The sequence below is a fragment of the Miniopterus natalensis genome, chromosome 3 (assembly GCF_054644295.1).
Source record: "Miniopterus natalensis isolate mMinNat1 chromosome 3, mMinNat1.hap1, whole genome shotgun sequence".
Lineage (NCBI taxonomy): Eukaryota > Metazoa > Chordata > Mammalia > Chiroptera > Miniopteridae > Miniopterus > Miniopterus natalensis.
In genome coordinates this window covers 72,727,355-72,748,118 of record NC_142083.1, presented here as the reverse complement: position 1 = coordinate 72,748,118, position 20,764 = coordinate 72,727,355, and the positions used below count along the sequence as shown (strand labels likewise).

The window sequence follows — 20,764 nt, the reverse complement described above, 5'->3', positions numbered from 1 at the left end:
CACCCTTGGCAGAGTCTCTTCAGGTATATCACACACACAGAGTTTTACAATTACAGCTTGTCTTTGCCTTGAGCATATCAAATATCTGGCCTGGATGTCCTTCCACACAAAACTTTCTAAAGAGAAGGCTAGCAGTGTAGTCCCCCTTTAGCCCAGAATTGAGATTTTTATTTTCTCCTACTTCCAAAGCTGAGATTTTCTTCCCCTAGGTATCTATATCTATATATTGTCTAGTTTCAAAATAAACAAACATACGTATATTATATAGAAACTCTTATTGTTAAAGGTAACCATTCTTGTAATAGACTATATATAAGAAATTGAGGAATTCCTATAGAGGTTATGTCATTTCTATAATAGGTAAGCATTTACAGTCTACAAAATGATAGTTGGCCTGGTCTAAGGACATACAAACAGTCCTTTAATTTACTAAAGAAAAGGAAAATTTAAACCAAAGAAACCTGATTTTAAATGCATTCATTTTAAAATCCAGAATGAGCTATAATAGGTAACTACTGAGAAACTATCAGGGCTGTCATTTGCCGTGAAGTTTGAGAGCAAACAACCAGTCAACATTGGCCATCCAATTATAGTTTAATAGCCAGTGAAAAAAATTGCTTTTTAGTTTGGAATTTCTATTGAATTCCCTATATTCTAGCCACCTTAAAAACAGCAGAAAGGAAAAAAAGCAGAACAGCAATAAGCTAAAATTTGTCTGTAAAGTCAATTTCTGGTATTTCTATTCCATATGGCTTGTATCTGTACCACGAAGTTTCCTGTTACTTACCTAGAAAGCACTTCTCTCCTTCACCACAGGACCTAGCTATTATTTTATCCCAGATCCTCACAGGCAAAGCATAGCTTAAGAACTTATAAAACCCAGCTTCTTACTCACAGGCTCTTTACCGCTTTAAAAGTTACTTCCTGGTGCCGGATATACTGAGATACTGCTAAAAGTGGTTCACAACCAAAAATAATAGGTCAATACAAAAAGACTTAGGATTTTAAAAAATAACTTAGGATATTTATTTGCTGTTTTTCTTAGGATATGACATCTATAAAGGAAAAAAATGATAATTTTTAGAAATAAAATAATACCTAAAACCTCAAAAAATGGTACCTGAGAAATGTAAAGTACTTCTCATATGTTACCATTAAATCTCTTGGCCTAGTTAAAAGTCATTATCCCTGCATTGCAATAGATCCAGAAAATATAAACTGCTCTTTCAGTATTGTCCAGATATTGAATGGTATAGCTAGAAGAATATCTAAGTCTCCGGAATCATGCCCGTGTGCCCACTGAGTCAGTGAGAGGAGATTTGGGAGTAGGGACCCTAAAGCAATCGGCCAGCTATGCTGCTTCTATATAGTCTGTGAAGTCCCAAGATCATAAACCAAACAGACTCGATAGAGCCCATCCGAGCAAATCCCTAACTGCTGAGTGAGAGAACAAAATAACCCCAATGGTTAAAGAAAATAACTGCTGAAATTTGACAAATATTTATTCCTCTTATGACAGCATTAGGTGATGAAATTATATATAGCTGAATAAACCATTCATCTGGAAAGGAAGACACATTTCACTCAAATCTAACATAGAAAAATGTAGGTCTTTCATATCCATAGGAAACACATTTTCCCCCCAACTATCTGTCAACTGCTAGGTTTTATGGTCTTTTTCAATGAGGTAGTCTTTTCTAAAGGAGTCCTAAAAGAGTCTCTGTTTCTTGCAGATTAATGTCATATTAGTAAAATATCAGAATACAATTTATTTGGCCCATTCACTCAATTCTATTAATATGGGCCCCAGTGAATCCAAATACTCCCATTTTCCCCCCTTGCTCCCATTTTCCAGTCTCTGACTTTGCTCATGCCATTCTCAGTACCTGTAATCTCTTTCACAGTCATCGTCTTTTCACACCCTGATTTTGGGATTGCCTGGTTGCTAAAACCCAGCTCAGAGATTACCCTCAGTTTTGTCTTTTTAGATCTGAATAGTACAGTGGTTAATAGGTGACCCTGGAGTCAGACATCTAGATTAACTACTTCCTATTATGGGCAAGCAAATCTTTACTCCCGTTTCCTTCTCTAGTGCAGATTAAAGGTTTAACCTACCACAGGTCTATTGTGAGGATTAAATAAATTAACGTATGCAAAGCACTAGGCTGCTGGCTGACTGAGAGGGGACCCTTACTGAAAACTCACTGTGCATGTTCCAAAAGCCAAAGTAATTGCTTCCTCTTCAGGCTCCAATTGCACTTTCTGTTCTTTACCAATCTTTCCACCTTGGATTAGTTAACATATATACCAAATTGTATATTCTGAGGACAGGATAAACCCTGCCTTATTTTTTATCTTCTATAGCCTTTGCATACTATAATAATGGGAAAGCTAGCATTTATGGAACACACAACATGTGCCAAAAATTAGGTGAGCTTTTTACATGCATCATCTCGTTTAATCTCCATAACCACCCTTTGTGGCAACCCCCACTTTACCATTGAAGAAACAGGTTTAGAGAGATTAAGTAACTTGCTTAATGTTCCATGTTTAAGGGGGATTTTTCTGCTTCTAAATCCCAAACCCTTAACCATGTTATATAATCTCCTAGTTGCTACACCATGAAAGTGTTGAATGACAGACACATTGAATGACCATAATCTTTACCATAAAGATTTGTGTAGCCTCTGCTGTGTGGTGGGCACATTATGAATAACCACATTATGAATAACCTGTCGTGGAGAGTCATGTTTCACAATTTTTACTGTAAACAATGAAGTTAATAAAGCTTAAAGAATTGTGTAATTGAGTCATAGAGAGGAACTGACGTACAGTTAATGCATGCTGTTGTATAGAGCCTTGTCCCATGGACCAGCAGGTTAGCATTCCTGGAGGCCAGCTAGAAAAACAGAAAATCTTGGGCCTCACCCCAGACATAGTGAATCACAATCTGTATCTTAGTAAGATCCCCAGTTTTTCATAGAGGTCACATACCAGCAATTCTCTACTTCTTAAGAATAGAAAAATGAAAATTATTTGAACTCAGGGACATTTTCTTTCTAAAAGTAAATGTTAAGAGGTCATGGAATAAAATATGGAAGGGATGTGTAAGAGTGCCTTTCCAAGAAGTTATTTTTAAATGATAAATGATAATCTAAGAAACCTCAACTAGGAAAAGGGTCTTAATGCTTGAGCATATGGAAGATTATAATTAGTTGTAGAATATAAGCTTTTTAAAAGCAGAGTCTTTGTCTCATTTATTGCTGTATTCTCAATGTGTAGAAAAGAACCTGACACATAGTAAGGACACAACAGATGTATGTTGAATGAATAAATGTTTGCTCTTTAGATTCTTAGGGCAATTCAGGTATATTTTCCAAAAAGTGGAATTGGGGACAGGAATAACTTCTAGGGTTCTCAACCTTTAGAGAGGTGATTTGTCTTCTGTGTCCTAATATGAAAGAGGGTTTCTGCCATTAAGGAGGACACACAGGTGCAGAGAATAATGTTAAAACCTAAGTATCTCTTACATAAGAGACAATTACGTATTATAAAACAAAGAAAAATTATCTTTTCTTGATATCAGTTCCATTTTTTGTTTTATAAAACTCCTGGGGCTAATAAAATCTGAATTTTGTTCTTTGAACATTACCTTGAGTTTTGCTAGGGACAAGATGATTAATTCGGTACCCATTTCTGGACACCAGGGAGCACATCTCAACAGGCTCAATAACAAAGCCAGACCTCTAGCTCGTTTAAAAGCACAACTGTTCCCTCTCCAGTATCTCATGATGAGCGAACTCTTGCAGTGTGATCCCCTCTTTCCGCATTAAGCCTCAAGGCCAGAGATACGCTCCTGACAATATTAGGAAGTAAAACAAATCTATGTCCAGGTCAAACCACAGTTTATAGTTAAATAGAACAAATGTAGACATGAAAGGCCTTGTCTCATTGATTACATACTGGATTACCAAGATTTATTATCCTTACGTATTATAATATCTGACTGATTTACCAATTTCACTGTTAATTAAGCCTCAGCAGCCTTTGTCACATTCTATCTTGTGAAGCGAGGGGTAATCTATCCTAGAGTGTTAGAACAAAAAAGTTCCATTCTAAATAGAAATTTTGAAATGCTTTTAGCTAAATAACAAAAGCAGGACAGCTTTTATTCTTGTCCCCCAAAGCTACCTATATTAATGACATATTCATGAAAACAGCAACATTTTTTATTTGGGTTTTTATAGATGCAACTTGATTTCTTTCTAAGGAAGATAATTCTAGGATTTTTTTTTTTTGGTCAGTTTTACCATTATGACAAAAGTAAAATGTATAAGAAAAAAGTTATTTTGTAAGAATGTAATGCTAGCAGGGCCATTGTCCTTCATAAACGTCCTTGGCAGTGGCCTGCCGGTGCCTACAACCTCTGAAAGCCATCTGCTTACCTCTCAGATAACTCTCGTGGGTAAACCCAGGGCAGTATTTCCTATGACAAGGGAAACTGAAAATATCTGCAGTGGAATGAGACAGTATTTCAATCTACCAAGCAAAATAATTCCAAAGGGTTGATGGATGAGAGGTGAAAAATGCCAAGAACTCCAAAAATTAAATAGTGCAGTCATAAATCACTCAACCCAGCAAGAGCAAAAATAAGTGCTTGTCCTAACAACCACCAGACAGGACACATTCCGGCCACAGTGACAGCACTGCTTTCTCCGCAACATGTTTGGGAGCATAGGGAAGACAAACTAGCAATAGCTATCTTAATGGGTGGGACCCCATGACATATTTCCAAATAATCATCAAAGAGAGCAGCTCATGCAGAGAGGAAAACCAGACCAAAAAACCAGAACTGCGTCTTTCAACAGAAAAATCCCTGACGTACCTATAAAACTCTAAGAGCATTGAGCACAGCAGTCCCCTTTGGCTGAAAGAGACAAAGTGCTTGCAGGGGCCTGGGGTGGGACCTCCCCATGACGCACACAAGAAAACACATTAAACAGGTTTAAGGCAAAGGGGTGTCCGTTCATCACACGGGTGTGAGTCACTGCGTACATGTACCAAAAGCTGCCAGAGGCTACTTAAAGTCCAAAATGTCACATAATCTTTTGGCTCGTCTTTTTTTGGAACTAGTGTTTTGATTGAAAAATACTGTTATTGGTATATTCGTCTAAAATTGTGTGTGTGTGTATGTATGTATTTCATTTGTTTTCTCCACAAATGAAAGCACACTTTATATAAACACAGGCACTATTCTGAACCTGGTCTCTTTTTGCCAAAAATATATTTTGAAGATATTTGTTAGCTAGCTCATAAACATCACCTCACTTGAAGGGATTAAATAATAATAGATTGGATGTCCCATAATTTATTCAACTGGTCATTAACAGTAAAATTGCTTTTACAGTTAAAATGAATGCACGGACCCTCTTTTTGGGGTTATATCTGTCCATGTGTATGAATATATCTTTGGATAATTTTGCAAAACTGAAGTGTTGGTCAAAAGCTGTGTTCCTCATTTTGATAGACCTCATCAAGTTGTCCTTTAAGGACATCAGTTTGTCTCTTGAAAAGAATTAATCCACCAGCAAAACTTTGGGGATGTCTGTTTATACATACCCCTCATCCACACTATATTTGATCTTTGGTGAATCTGATAGGTGAAATGGCATTTCATTATGTTTTAATTTTTATATTCAAAATTATGAACATTGATATCTATTCATATTTTTAGTGCCATTTGTATTTCTTTAAAATGCGAATTTGGATTATGTTTCATTGATTTGTAGAAGCTCATTATACTCCATATTTCATCAAATCTAAGACATTAACTGTAACAAGGACAAAAACACCTATCCTTTAAAAAACAGTGCTTTTTATCACCTATAATTTTTAATCTGAACATATTAAAATAATCCTTTTACACTTAAGGCAGCTATTTTTGTCATGTTTCACCCTCTAACATACAGACAGGAAGTAAAGCAAACCAAATTTCTCCAGTTCAGTGTCTGGCTTCAGAATCATTGCAACGGAGTCCTCCGTGTCCCTGGTTTTCCATACAACCGTGTCTTCTGTGCAAGCAAGACGACTGGCACTGAAGCATTTCTTTAAAACAGTTCCTCAGAGAACCAAAAGCCACCAGGGTGGGCTATGAAGCTGACACTGCAATTGGACAGAGCGGGTCTGCTCTCGACCCCAGCTCCAGGAATGTAGCTAAGGGAGCCTGCTGCCCCAGCCTCGCCTCCCCTCCCCTCCCCTCCCCACCAGCTGATTCTACATCGATGGCACTTCAGGGAGCTCGACATCCTCAATCCAGAGATGCTGAAATGTGGGGAAGACGTGACTTACAATTAACAAAATCCTCAGTAAGAAAACTAGACTTTGCATTAGGGGTTGTAAATATCTTTCTCGGTTTGGCACTTTTATTTTGACTAATATTCTTACCATCAAGAACATTTGCATTTTCATGTGGTCAAATGTATCATTTTTTAAATCTATGGAGTATGAATTTTGTGTCTGGAACTTCCCCACAATAATAATATAGAAAAAAAGACCATCTTTTCCAAGGAACAGTTTTTTATTTTTTAACTTTTAAATTTGTGATCTAACAGGACATAGGGTATGTGTGTATATTGTGTGTTCAGCAGAATGTCTGAGGTAGAATTTTAGCTTGTTTTCTTACAAAGAACCACCCAGGTTTCCCACCATCATCATATACCACTAAATTTTCACATCTGTGTTGGTTTATTTTATAGTTTAACTTCCTCTCTTCTATCTATATTCTCAAAGTATAATAAAATTGTCTTCTGTAGTGAAACTTTGAAATATTGTAAATCTTGCAATGCTGGTGGGCTTTCAATAGTCCTTTTTCTTAAATTTCCTGCATTTTATTTGAGGGTTTGTTTTTTCAGGTCAGTTGAAGTTACAGAACATCATTTTCTTTTTATTGTCAAGATATTGAATTTACATGATTTAGAGAGTTGCAGTCTCTAGAATACCAATTTACTATCTAAGAACAATGAACTCATTCTATGTTTTAAAATTTTCAAATACTTCAGTCCTATTTTTAAACTTTTATCACCATTTTGCTAGTTTGTTACTATTGTGATTGTGAACTGGAGGATTTATTTAATATATCAAGAAACTGACTTTGTAACCATGCTGATTACTCCAAATTCTTCTTAGTTTTAATATTTCTGTTTACTGTTTTGAGTTTTCTAAGAATACAATCACATTTTCCATTAAAATGATAATTTTGCCTCAACTTCTCAGTTTTTAAAACTCTTTGAGAAGCTTGTTGAATATCATTTACTGATATGCCCACTACAATATTATATAACATTAAAAATAAAAGGTGCTTTGATGGAAATACTTCAAGCAGTTTTCAGTCTTGACCATGATATGGCATTTGCTCAGAGATGCAATTTCTACCAATTAAGGAAGTATCAATTTCTACTTAATTTATAGATTTTTTTGAGGAAATAGAAGTTGAATTTTTCAGTGCTGTTTCTTTTGATATGATCTTTTCTTTGACTTATTAGTATTATATTAATCTATTGAATCATTTTACATATTAATGGCAGAATTAACATAAGAAACTGGAACATCGAACTATCCTTACATTACAGAAAAACTTTCCAACTTGGTTATGGTATGCACTTTTTAAATATGTGGCTGTATTTGTTAATATGTTGTAGTTCTACAGGTCAATTGAACAAATTAGGAAGTTCAGAAATTTATCCACATATAGTCAATTGATTTTCCATTATGTTTCCATTATTAAGGAAAATATTCCCAGAAAAATGGTACTGGCATGACTGGATATTTATATGTAGAAATACAGTAAAATGTGACTCTTACACCATACATGAAAATTAAATATATCATAGATTTTACAAAAAAGCTAAAACTATAAAACTCATAAAAGAAAACATAGAAGAAAGTCTTTACAAGTCTTGGGGTAGGCAAAGTTTTTCTAGATGAGAAACAAAAAACATGGGCTGTGAAAGAAAATAATTTTGCTCTTCAGAAGTCACTATAAAAAATGAAATGACAAGACAGATGAGGAGAAAATATTTCAATGCAAACATCTGTATACAAATTATGCTTCATGAAAAATTTATAAAAATCTAAACCTTGACATATAAAATAGTAACAACAATAATGTCTTGGTGAGTTACTAAAACAAGGCAAAAAATGCAGTGCAACCTTAAGTTAAATAGGCAAGGAAATTAATGAAGTTTACATTTTCTAAGATCCTTGTGTGGTCTGCAAGGAATTTTGAAAACTGACTTTAGATTTTGATATAGTTTAAGATAGAATAGTAACTACTTATATTTGAGCACCAAACGTAAGACCAGAAAGGAAAGAATGCGAAGCCTACAATGTGATGGACAAAGTATAAAATAAGAGTAAGATTATCAGACTTAATTTTTAAAAAATATGTCTATTTCAGAGAGAGGAAGGGAGAGGGAGAGAGAGAAACATCGATGAGAGAGTCTCTGATCGGCTGCCTCCTGCTCCTGCACGCCCCCCACTGGAGACCGAGCCGTGATCTCCTGGATCCTAGGTCAGTGCTCAACCGCTGAGCACACTGGCTGGGCCAGACTAAGACAGAGCAAAACAAAGGTGACTATAAAACGATGGAATGAGTTTTACCATGTAAATTATCACCAAAAGATAGTCACAGTGTTGATGTTAGACAAACTAGACATCAAGGAAAAAAGCACTATTAAAGACCAAGATGATGGCTCCATGGTGAAAAACATTCTATCCCCAGGAAGACATCAGTTCTAAATTCTAAATCTGGATGAACCTAATAACACATCAAAATGTATGAAAACCTAGTGAAAGGGAAATAGGACTTATGTTCTTAGCAAGTTAGTCAGAGTTCCAAATATAGAATATTCTTTTCCTCCTAAAAATGCCAACTACATTCTAGTAGATTCCAATTCTCTAATTTAAGGATTTTCCCCATTTACACAATGATTAAGCATCTTGTGTCCACTTGGCCCTAATAACCAGTCACCTTCCTTTTCACAAAACTTCCACAGATAGAAAGTATACAGTGTGGGCATGTTTCACTCCATTTCTCCTGCTAACTGTTAGCACAGCACATTTCTGAGCTGAATCCCTCTTTAACTGATGTTGCAGAAAAACTGACATAAAATGATCAATGTTGTGCTACTGAAGTCTAAAGATGAAAAATGCAGGTTGGAATGTTTAAATTCAACAGAGTATACTGAAAAGAATTTAACATATTGATGAAAATAATTGTTCTACCCATCCCTGTTTTGTAACAGACTGATCCACTCCTATAAAATATATGATCCAAACAAGTCTATGCCATGGGTCAATCAGAAAACAAACTTGCTGATGTTTGAGTGGTAAATAATCTTTAAATGATGCCTCTGCTAGTAGTGACATAACTTGAAAATATGTGAACTTTTTATTCTAAATTTCCTATGTTATAATTTTAAAAAAGAAGTTGGGAAGGGGGGAGGGGAGCAGGATGAGATTAACCAAAGAATTTATATACATGTATGCATTGACCTTGGACACAATGGGATGGTGAGGCCTGGGGTGGGGCGGGAACCCAGTGGAGGAGGGTATTGGGGGGCATCTGTAATACTCTCAACAATAAAGATAAATTTAAAAAAATACATTCAGCATGATTATAAAAATTCAACTCTGGCAATAGTTGTCTATATAATTTTATGACCTTTACATAAGAACCATTGCTGAAAATTTGAAAGCTTTTAGTAAAGTAAATCTCCTGAAATACCCTTCATGTCAAAAATCTTCTCCTGGCTTATCTTTTGGTAAACCAAATAATTTTTTGAATATAAGTATCTAATGTACATAATTTTCATGTTGATATTTTTACATTATATACATAGTAAAGACATATTGGTGGCTGTAGACTATCAAAGGCTTATTGAGTTATAAAAACAATTTAATATGAAAGTTCATATGTTAAGTGATTTAAACATTTTCTGCATATTTGCTTAGTTTTGATGTGGTAAAAACACAATATGATTTAGCATAACAATATATATTGTTTCAAGTGTGTAGATGGGCTTACATCATTGAGACCTTCTTTCCCTGGAAAACATTTAGAAAAATATTGATTAAATCTCTCTTTCAGCCTTTAGGCAGGAATATGACTAAATTACCTCCAACTACATTATGTTAACTTTCAAGACACTGAGAATGCTAATTTCAGTTTCCTTGATACTCTTCTAAGATTTAAAATCCGCAGAGTTATGAAATTAATACCAAGCAAGACTGCTTAAACCAGTCATCCATTTCATTTCCAATGAAAATATCAGGTCGAGTATAGCAGCTAGGACTAGGAATATTCTTTGGGTCCATCCATCGTCATGTACCAGAATTCTTTATTTTTTTGGGGGGGAGGGGTTAACAAATAGGTGAATTAAAAGGGGACATATTGGAAACAACTACTTCTGCATCTTTTCAGTCTTTGAAGATTGGGATAATCTTTTGAAATTCCTGGTGAAGTGTGGTGGTGCTTCAGACAATTTGTTTTGAAAGGATGGACGTTTTCCATTTGGCGCTTCTTACCTAGCTCTTATTGACTATTCATAGGTTAGCAAAAAAAAAAAAAAAAAAGTGAGGTGTCCGCTATGGAAAACAGTATGAAGGGTCCTCAAAAAATTAAAAATGGAACTGCCTTAAGACCCAGCTATTCCATTTTTGGTAATATATCCAAAGAAATCCAAAACACGATTTCAAAAGAATATATTCACCCCTATGTTCTCTGCAGTGTTATTTACAATAGCCAAGCTATGGGAGCAGCTCAAGTGCCCCAACTCAAGTGCCCATCAAGAGGTGAATGGATAAAAAAGCAGTGGTATGTATATGCAATGGAATATTACTTGGCCATAAAAAAGAATGAAATCTTAACAGTTGTGACAGCATGGATGCACCTAGGGGGTATTATGCTAAGTGAAGTAAGCCAGTCAGAGGAAGGTAAATACCATATGATTTCACTTACATGTGGAATCTGAAGAACAATATAAACAAAACAGAGTCTTTACAAATACAGAGAACAGACTGATGGTTGCCAGAGGGATAGAGGTTGGAGGATTGGGTAAAAAAAGGGTGAGGGGTTTGAGAAGTACAGATTGGTAGTTACAGAATAGTCATGGGGATGTAAAGTACCTCACAGGGAATATAGTCAGTAATATTGTAATAACTATGTATGGTGCCAGGTGGGTACTTGAAATATCAAGGGGGACAGTTTGTAAATTACATGATTGTCTAACCACTCTGCTATACACCCAAAACTAATACAAAATATTAAATGTAAGCTTTAATTTAAAAAAATAAAAAAATGATAAAACCCTGAAAAAATTTTTTAATGTGAGGTTTCTGTCAGTTACTAAGTCAATGTGTATTTCCCTGTTTCCCTACTCACAGGTACCCAGTAGAACTGCTTAAGGTTAACTTGTGCCAAAATTCCATTTAACACCTCTATAGCATCTCTAACTGGAGATACATGGTAGTGTTTTAGATCTCCTGGTAGGAGCATCAGCTCAGAAATCATGCACAAGAATTCTCAAATGGTCTAAATATTCCCCTCACTCCAGTGCACAGTTAACTTGGTAAATAGCTGTGCATTCCTTTGGCAGGGGAGCAGAGGAATGTTTATCACATATACTTGTGGTTTGGCAAGGTCCTTCCAGAAGAACTGTAATCAGTGGGTTTTGGGTCAGTGAACTGGCTTTGATCTGGAAACTGGGTGAAGAACTGTGATTTTTCCATAGCAGTGGTTGACATCAGCCTTTTGCTTGCATTTTTTTTTTTTTTTTTGGTATGACAAGCCAAGACATCCAAATTAGTCATTTATCTCACCATTTGTACACCAGGTCTATTAGCTATCTGCAGATATCTGTGGGTCAAAGCACTCTTGAAGTAATTATGCATCAGATAGGTAAGTGCCACTAGCTGGCTTCTGCAATTCCTGAATAGCATCATTGTCTTCATACTAGGAAAGCCACACGTCTCCTAGAATCTACTCAGACTGCAGAGGAAAGCCAACACCAGACATCTCAAAGATGCAAATATCTCCCTTAGACATCTCCCTTAGTGCAGCGGTTTTCAACTGGTGTGCTGCAAGAATTTTTAAAACATGCAACACCTATTTAGTCAGGGGCACTGACCTCTTTTCCCTTAGCTTGTCAAAAAAAATGACCACAGCCAACACAATACCCACTTGATATGAATGAATCAAAATTATACTGATTTTTGTCAGATTCGCAAAAAATATATTTTTTGGTGAGCCACAGAATTGCCGTGAGACGGAAATGGTTGGCCATCGCCGCAGCGGTGAACCACGTCTGTGCAGTGTAGCACAGTGGAAGAAGTGTGGGCTCTGTAATTATGCGGGTCATGCTTCAGTACTGGCTCAGCTCTTCACTGACTGTGACATGAACTTCGCTGAGCTTCATTTGTTCAGCTGCAGAGATGGAGGTAAAAATATCTACCTAGTAGAGTCGCTTTTAAGGTTTGAAAAACTCTAGCACAATGCCTAAGACATAAATACACTCAAAAATATTTCTTCCCCGCTTTCCTGCCATAAGGAGAACCATAACATCTCACTCTCTACCTACCTGTTACCATTTACACACAAGAATCTATACTCCCAGTGTCCAGCATTCAGTGCCTTGTACCAACTGTTCTCCTGTATATTATATATATACCTCGAGAAATCTGGTGGCCTTCCCCATTAAGGGTTTACTGTGCACAAGTTTTCACATATGATTCTCACAAACCTATAAAATAAATACTACTATCTCCATTTTAGATGAGGAAACCAAGAATCAAAAAATCAAAGTAATTTGCCAAAGGTCACTTAGTTTGCAAGTGGTAGAGTTATTTTATTCCAGATCATTTGGGCTCCAAAGCCTATACTCTATTATACTCTACTGCCTCCACATCAAGCATCTGCTTGCTTAGGTGTTCCCTCTTTCTGGAATCTCTCCTCTTCTTCAGTCTTCTCCAGGGTAGCTTTAATCTAAATAGCCACCCGGCTGTGCATTCCCTTTCATGGCCTTATCTCTGGCCTTCTGTGCTATATCTGCTCGCTCTTGTTTATAGGTGGTCTGCAACTTTAAATATTACATATGCATTGTACTCCCAGTACCTACTGAAGTGCTCGATCTATTGAATGGGATCAATAAATACCTGTCAAATGAAAAAACAAAAACAAAGGAACCTAACACAAAGGATGGAAATTCATTTTGAAGAGCCTCTGGGTTCTGTGTCTGCATCTTTCCAGTGGTTAGTACACTTCCCCGCACACAGTAAATAGTAAAGGTGAATGACCTACTGGCTCATTAGACTCCTTATACTTTTAAATATGCCAGTACATATAGATGCTACTTCCTTTAAAATAATCCTTGAAGTTATTAGGTTTCTCTTGGACTTCTTTTTAATCTTTGCATGGTCATGGACTAGACAAGCAACAGTTATGTACAAAAATATATTCAGAGGCCAGAGCTACTTTTCCTCAGACCCAAACAAATGTAGGGTCTGACACCACATGGAAATTAAATAGAATCGAAAATGGTAAAAAACCAGTTGGACATATGGACAAAGGGAAATCATTTAACATATAAGTGTCATCCTTTTAAGGTCCAACATGATGACGACCATTGTTGCTGGTAAGAAAATATCTTAAAATAAATGCGTGGATAACAAGAAATAAAGAGGGGGAGAAAGGAGAATTGATATCTGTGTTTACACAGCATTCTACCCTTCCTGTGATTTCACAATCACACTGTCTCTATCCTTAAAACAACACAAACAGGCCCGGCTGGGCGATCGGGTTTTGATTCCCGGTCAGGGCACATGCCCAGGTTGTGGGTCGATCAATGACTCTCTCATCATTGATGTTTCTGTCTCTCCCTCTCCTTTCCTCTCTCTGAAATCAATAAAGATATATTTAAAACAAAAACAAAAAAACAACACAAACAGGACAGTTGTCCCAATGTCACTTACACTGTTATTTAAACACTATGAGATTAAATTATTTTTGCAAAGTGATGAGGCCAACAAATAATACAACTGGTACCAGGAGTCAGGTTTTCTGAATCATAATCCAATATTCTGACATATTTGAATATTGCTGTACTTGCAACCAATTTTTTTATTCACAATTGCTTGTCTTGTGATCTGAGGGTATTTTGTTAAACAGTGCTACCACCTGCTGGTAACTTTTCCAATAATTTACATTATAGTAAATCCTAAAATGGAAAATAATAATAATGTAGTTGTAATAATAAATTGGTTTTCCTTTTATCTAGTTGTACTTCCTGTTGCCTCTTTATAAAGTACTCAAATGAATCTTGCAAGATTAAATGTCTAAACATTTCTCAAGAATTTATAATTACATTAGTTTTCTCTACTTTCTAGAATGTACATATCTGAAATAATATTTTACTGAACTTTTATACAATACGATATCAAATTTGGTATCTACCAATAACGTAAACCAGTAATTCCCAATTTTATGTACACAGAAGACTCATCTGGTGAGGTTACTTAAAACCATACATTTTTAGGTGTCAAGGTCAATTTTATGTGTCAACTTGAGTGAGCGACGGAGTAACCAAATAACCATTGTTTCTAGATATGTCTGTGATGTTGTTTCCCTCCCGTTTTTCCTGCCTCAATGATTGAGCTGGGACATCTCATCTCATTTTCTCATTTTTCTTGCTTTAGGACTGGGATTCACTGCAGAGGCTCCCCTAGTTCTCAGGCATTGGAACTCTTACTGGCTTTCCTGGGCCTCGAGCTTGCAGATCCTGAGATTTCTCAGCCTCCATAATCATGGGAGCCAATTCCTATTGGATACCCACACACACAGATACACACACATTTGATTTCTTTCCCCTCATTTCCTTATTATGTAACATAAGATGTATGATTTTATATTATAGTATTTTAGCATTTCAACTTAACGTCACAGTACTGAGTCAGGATAGAAGTTAGGGAAAACCCCCGATGAGCGGAATGAGAAAGTAGGAGCAGACATCACAGGCCAGTACGCCAGTAGGTCCTCTCATCAGAGAGCCACCTCCACACAACATCAAAGGGAAAATAGGAAAGGGCAGGAAACCCCTGCCGTGGTTGTAGAAGCCAACAACAAGAAGGACGGGCTAAAACCAGATCGATCCAATATGGAGGGAAAATTGACCAGTAACTTACCCCAAAACTCATTATACCATCATTATAATGAAAACTGACACTACAAGTAGAAGGGGGGCCAGGGGTACAGATGCCATGACACTTCCTGTTTGGACCATATTAGGGACAAGGCCCCGCCCAACTAGAAGGCTGAGTCACAATTTGGCACAAAATTCAGAAACAAACCACTCTTGGAAACACATAAAACCCCAAGAACTGACTGACCCCACACTCAACTCACTTGTGAGTTCGCCTACGTCCACTCAGATGTGCACTTTCACTTCTTTCACAGTGGTGCCCTGTGGGACTTGCAACCAGGGGGGCGGCAGGTGACTCAACTGCTGATCCTGTCTCCAGGAACCTGCATCCTAGCCTCTTTCTCTCTACCTGAATAAACCTTGCTTTGGCTCTCACTAACACTTGTTCTTGAATTCTTTCCTGTGCAAGTCAAGAGTCTGGAGGTCCTGGACTGGGCTGGGGCAGGACCAGCCACCAGCATGAAGTTATTGGATATCATGGAGAAGAGTCAAGATCGTTTAAGAACTTTAGCTCTTCTGGGGAAGGATTTAATGCATTTTTGATTGTACACAGCATAGCTGTCTCATGATAGGCAGAATGATGCCCAGGTTGTTGTCTTTATTGGCAATTAAGTGTTGTTTAAGGAGATGTGGATGGGCACCAAGTTGACAGCAGATGGCCTTGTGATGGTTAATTTTCTGTGTCAACTTGAGTGAACCAAGAGGTATTTAGGTTAAAATTATTTCTGGGAGTGTCTGTGAGAATGTTTCCAGATGAAATCAGCATGTAAATCAGTGGAGCAATAAAGTAGATTGCCCTCCCCAATGTGGGTGGACATCACCCAACCTGTTTAACAAAAAGTAGAGGAAGGAGGAATTTGCCCCATTTTCCTGCCTCACTGATTGAGCTGGGACATAACATCTCATCTTCTCTGACCCTCAGACTGGGATTTACAGCATCAGGTACTCTGGTTCTCAGGCCTTCAGACTCACACTAAATTATACCACAAGCTTTCCTTGTTCTCTAGCTTGCAGATGGTAGATTGTGGGACTTTTCAGCCTCCAGAATCATGTGAGACAATTTCTCATGATAAATTTCCACATATATACATACATCCCCTCTTCCTCACCCCAACTTATATATCCTATTAATTGTTTTTCTCTGGAGTACCTCCATGCACTGAATTTCCCTCCTAAACATTCTCATATCATTCTGGGATGCATTCAGGGGGGAAAAAGTGTTATTTTTCATGAGCATCCCAAGTGATTCTCATGATGAGGAAAGTTGCACAGCTCTGACGTAAGCAAACAATTTATCCTGTCTCTACCCGTAGTTGGCTCTGATCTAGGTCAAAGAACCGGTGAATCTGATCAGGTCAAAGAACCTTCCTAAAACGCAATTCTTTATAAGAGAAATATGGGGGCTGTAGAAGAATCCAATCACTAGATATTCTCTAAGAAATTTTCGTTGTGGACATACTCTTTCCAAAATAAAAATATTTGAATAGTCATAAAATTGACCCATGGAAGACAAATCCATATGTGGTAACTGAATTTTCACAAATGTGATAATTAGAAAAAGCTTGTTTTAGTATTTAGTCAGCAGTGTTGTACTTCCAATGAATTATCCCACTGTACCACGAAAGAGTTGCCAAAAGACGAATGCTAACCTTACAAAATAAAGGGAGAGAAGGGAAAAAACACACCTGTGAATATCAGTGAGTTTAGGAAAGTAAGAATTAAAGTGATTTTAAACTAGATGTTTTGTCATGAGCCTTTACCCACTCAGTCTGACTGAACAATGTCACAGCAGAAAGACAATAACCAGGAGAAACTGTGAAGAGATTCCCGGCTGTAACTGCATTAGCTTATGGCCTCCAGATGCTGAAATCTGACATCCCACAATTAGGAAAAATTTAGTGAAAAATAAGCCTTATTTGGGGAGTGTTGGACATGAGTTAGATGGAGGCTGGTTTAGGACACACTGACCTGGGGAAGCCATTAGGTGCCTTTCAGACCTATTCTCTGTCCCATCATTAACTTGTAAAACCAACGCTGGCATCATACAAGAGCCTTCCAGTGAGTGAAACCATTTATGACCCATTAAAATAAAGGACCAGAATACAGACGCCTATGAATCCTACTCCCCACTCCTTGGTCCTCAGACTCACCAGCACTTAGTGTCACATGTTGAACTAAACCTTCCATGTGGCAAACAGGCAGGCTGTCAGGAATGGGCCGCTTAGGGCTGAGGTAGCTGGTCAGTCACCGGCTTTGCCAGCTCCTGTGAGGAGCTTGGGGTTCGCAGGCGTGCCTGCAGCTGGTGAATACTCCGCCCCTCCTCCCTCATGTTGGCGTCTCCAGCTGCTGGTGTAGGACTTCAGAGCTGCCCTGCAGTCTAGCCAGGCTCACCTGGGAGAGAATGCCACACCAGATCTGATCGTCTGCCACCGAGGCGGGTAATCCAGCCACTTTCCCTGTTGGCTGAAGGACTCCACTGACCCGCTCCAGCCCAAGTGACAACAGTGTGTAGTCTACTTTGAAACCTGGCTGCGTCCCAACTAGAACATCAAACTGCTGTCTGGGCCGGAGTGGTTCCTCGGGTGCAGGACACCAAACTCAGGGGAGTTAATTTTATCTATTGGTCCTAAGTACTAAAACTCAAGAAAAATATCTCTATTTGAAACACAGGAAAAAAAAAATCTAGATCTTTTATTCCATATGCCTGCCAAATATATCAAGTACCTAAATTTAGAAATAGGCAGATATTTCTAATTTTATAATGAAAAAAGTAACATCCTTTTATATTGTTTGCCTGTTTAAAAATCCTTCCACAGATTTTCTTTCACACTGAATAGCAATAAATTTGACCAAACCAGAAACCTAGGAATCTTTCTTTATTCTTTTGTTTCCTCTTGCACTTCCAAAGTCAATCCACTTCCAAAATTCTCATTTCTTCCTCCTAAATATCTTTGAATCTGCTCAGTTCTTTCTATCCTCAGTGCCATCTAAATTCATCATATCTGACCAGGATTACTAAAATGGTTTGAAGTAGGACATAGAATGCGGGACAATTCAGAGAGTCAAATAAGTTAGCTAAGAAATCTTCCTGCATTTAATCTTGCCCATCTCCAGCTAATCCTGTATTCTGAAATCAAGGCTATCTTTCCAAATGACAAAATATTGACCATATTTTATGCTCTACTTGAAATCCTTCAAATCCTTACAAGTTCCCTTTGGAACTTCCTACTTTTAAAGTATGGTCCGTGGACCTGCAGCATCAGTAAACACTTAGGAGATTAGAAATGCAGGAAAGCGGGCTCTGTTCTAAACCTAGTGAATAAGTCTGCATTGTAACAAGGCCCCCAGATGGTTTGAATGCACATTAAAGTTTAAGAACCACTGCGTCAGGATAAAATCCAGACTCCTTTACTTGGTTCACAAGGCCCTTTGCTTACCTTTCCAGCTGCTTCTCTTAACAATCCCCATCCGTCCAGCCTATAAAGATGCTCTGAGGTCTCTTTCAACTAGATTTTCAAATGCCTATACTTTTCTTGAACCCTCTTTCCCACACCACACCCATCTCCTCTTGTTGACCCCCCTTTATTCTCTAATAATTCTCCTAAGAAACCTTCCCTGGTAGACTGAGATAGGTGTTTCGAGTAGGTTCCGTAATGACACTCTATAGTTTCTTATCATAGAACTTCTCTCACTGCTGCAATGGCCCGCATCCTCCAGAATACTGCAAGAACTCTGGAAATACGAACCTAGTTTAATCTGTTTGTTGTTGCATGTCAATCACCAAAAAACTGCACATATTAAATGAACAATAAATATTTACTCAATAAATATTGGAAAAAAAGATACCCGGTGGCCTAGCTGGGTTTTATTCCCCTGGCCAAACTATGCAGAAAAAGTTTTTTTTAACTTCCAGAAAACCTGATTCTGGAAACCTAGGTTGAATGTAGTAGAAGGATGAATTCAGTCATTTGGGTACAGTTAAGGGAGAGGAGGCAATTCAGAAGGCAGTATTTCAGAAATGTAAATCCAAAGCCCAGGAAACTGCCGAGGAAGTTGTTATCTGAAAGTGAGTGTGGACATGGGAGATTCAGGTATGTGTCAATGAGGGAGACGCTGAGTAGATCAGATGAGAGCAAGATGGTTTGAAGTAGGACATAAAATGTGGGACAATTCACAGAGTCAAGTAATAGAGCTTGGAAAGAGAAGTCTGCAACCTTAGGAATGGATGGCTCGTGAAATAAACACCAGCTGTTCAGAATGTTATGCCTTTTTGTTCTCTGGAAGGATGTTTCTTCTTTCCCCTCTCGTTCCTTTCATCTATAATTTCCACTACTTAAGGCAGAGGATGTCCAAGTGGTGACATTTGCATTTTTAAAATGCTGTTGTACTCTATACAGCTGCTATGTGGATACTAGGAGATCAGTGACAGTAAATCAAGTAGGTAATTAGAGAAAACTGGACAGAGATTGGGGCAGTGAAGGCAGGGAAGATGGGAAATATTTGAGTGATATTAAAGAGGCAGGGTTGATGAAATGGCTTATTAACTAAACTGTAACCTCATTGGCTGCATTTTTAATACCTTAATATCTCATTATATCCAATACATTGCCGACGAAGTTATAAAAATAAAGTATTTTCTTCGTAGACCAGTGCTCAACGAGGAGGACATGTTCAGTCAGAGCATAAAGGTTGTGAACCCAATGGCAAAAAAAGCCAGGTGAGTTCTAATCCAGCATGTCTCAGGCTCTCCTTGAGCTGGAGATGAGTTCAGGCCTGAAGGCCCAGCTAAGGGAGCTGAATATAACAGCGGCCAAGGAAATTGAAGTTGATAGGGGTCAGAAAGCTATTATGATCTTTGTTCTCATTCCTCAACTGAAATCTTTCCAGAAAAACCAAGTCTGGTAAGTACCTGAATTGGAGAAAAAGTTCAGCAGGAAGCACATTGTCTCTAATGCTCAGAGAAGAATTCTAATTTTGCCTAAGCCAACTCGAAAAAGCTGTACACACAAAAAAAGCAAAAGCAAAAGCGTCCCAGAAACCACATTCTGCCAGCTGTGCACATGTGACCCTGGAGGCCTCAGTCTTCCCAAGTGAAACTGTGGGTAAGAGAATCCAGATGGATCTGGATGCCAGCCAGCTCACAAAGCTTTATTTGGATAAAGCACAGCAGAACCATGTGGAACATAAGGTTGAAACTTTTTCTGGTGTCTATAGGAAGCTCATGGGCAAGGTTGTAAATTTGAAATTCCTAGAGTTTCCCTTGTAAACCAAAATTACTCAATAAAAGACCATTCACCAGAATTTTTTAAAAATAAAGTAAATTTAATAGTCTAATTTCAAAAACATTCTTAAAGTAGAAGGAGCTTCTTTCCAGGATAATGAATAAAGTCCCCACAAACTAAAGCATAGCCAACCTATATAGGCTCTTGTTGCAGCAGATACCACCACCAAGGCCTGGTTACCTGAAGCTACGTATTACCTAAGAGAGAGACTTGCAAATATTTTTATTAGAG

The 20,764-nt window shown here is 37.7% G+C and overlaps 1 pseudogene; it reads left to right on the top strand.

Annotated features, from left to right (window-relative positions):
• Positions 1–19,918: 19,918 nt before the first annotated feature.
• Positions 19,919–20,517, top strand: LOC107540845 (small ribosomal subunit protein eS7 pseudogene; annotated as a pseudogene).
• Positions 20,518–20,764: the final 247 nt, after the last annotated feature.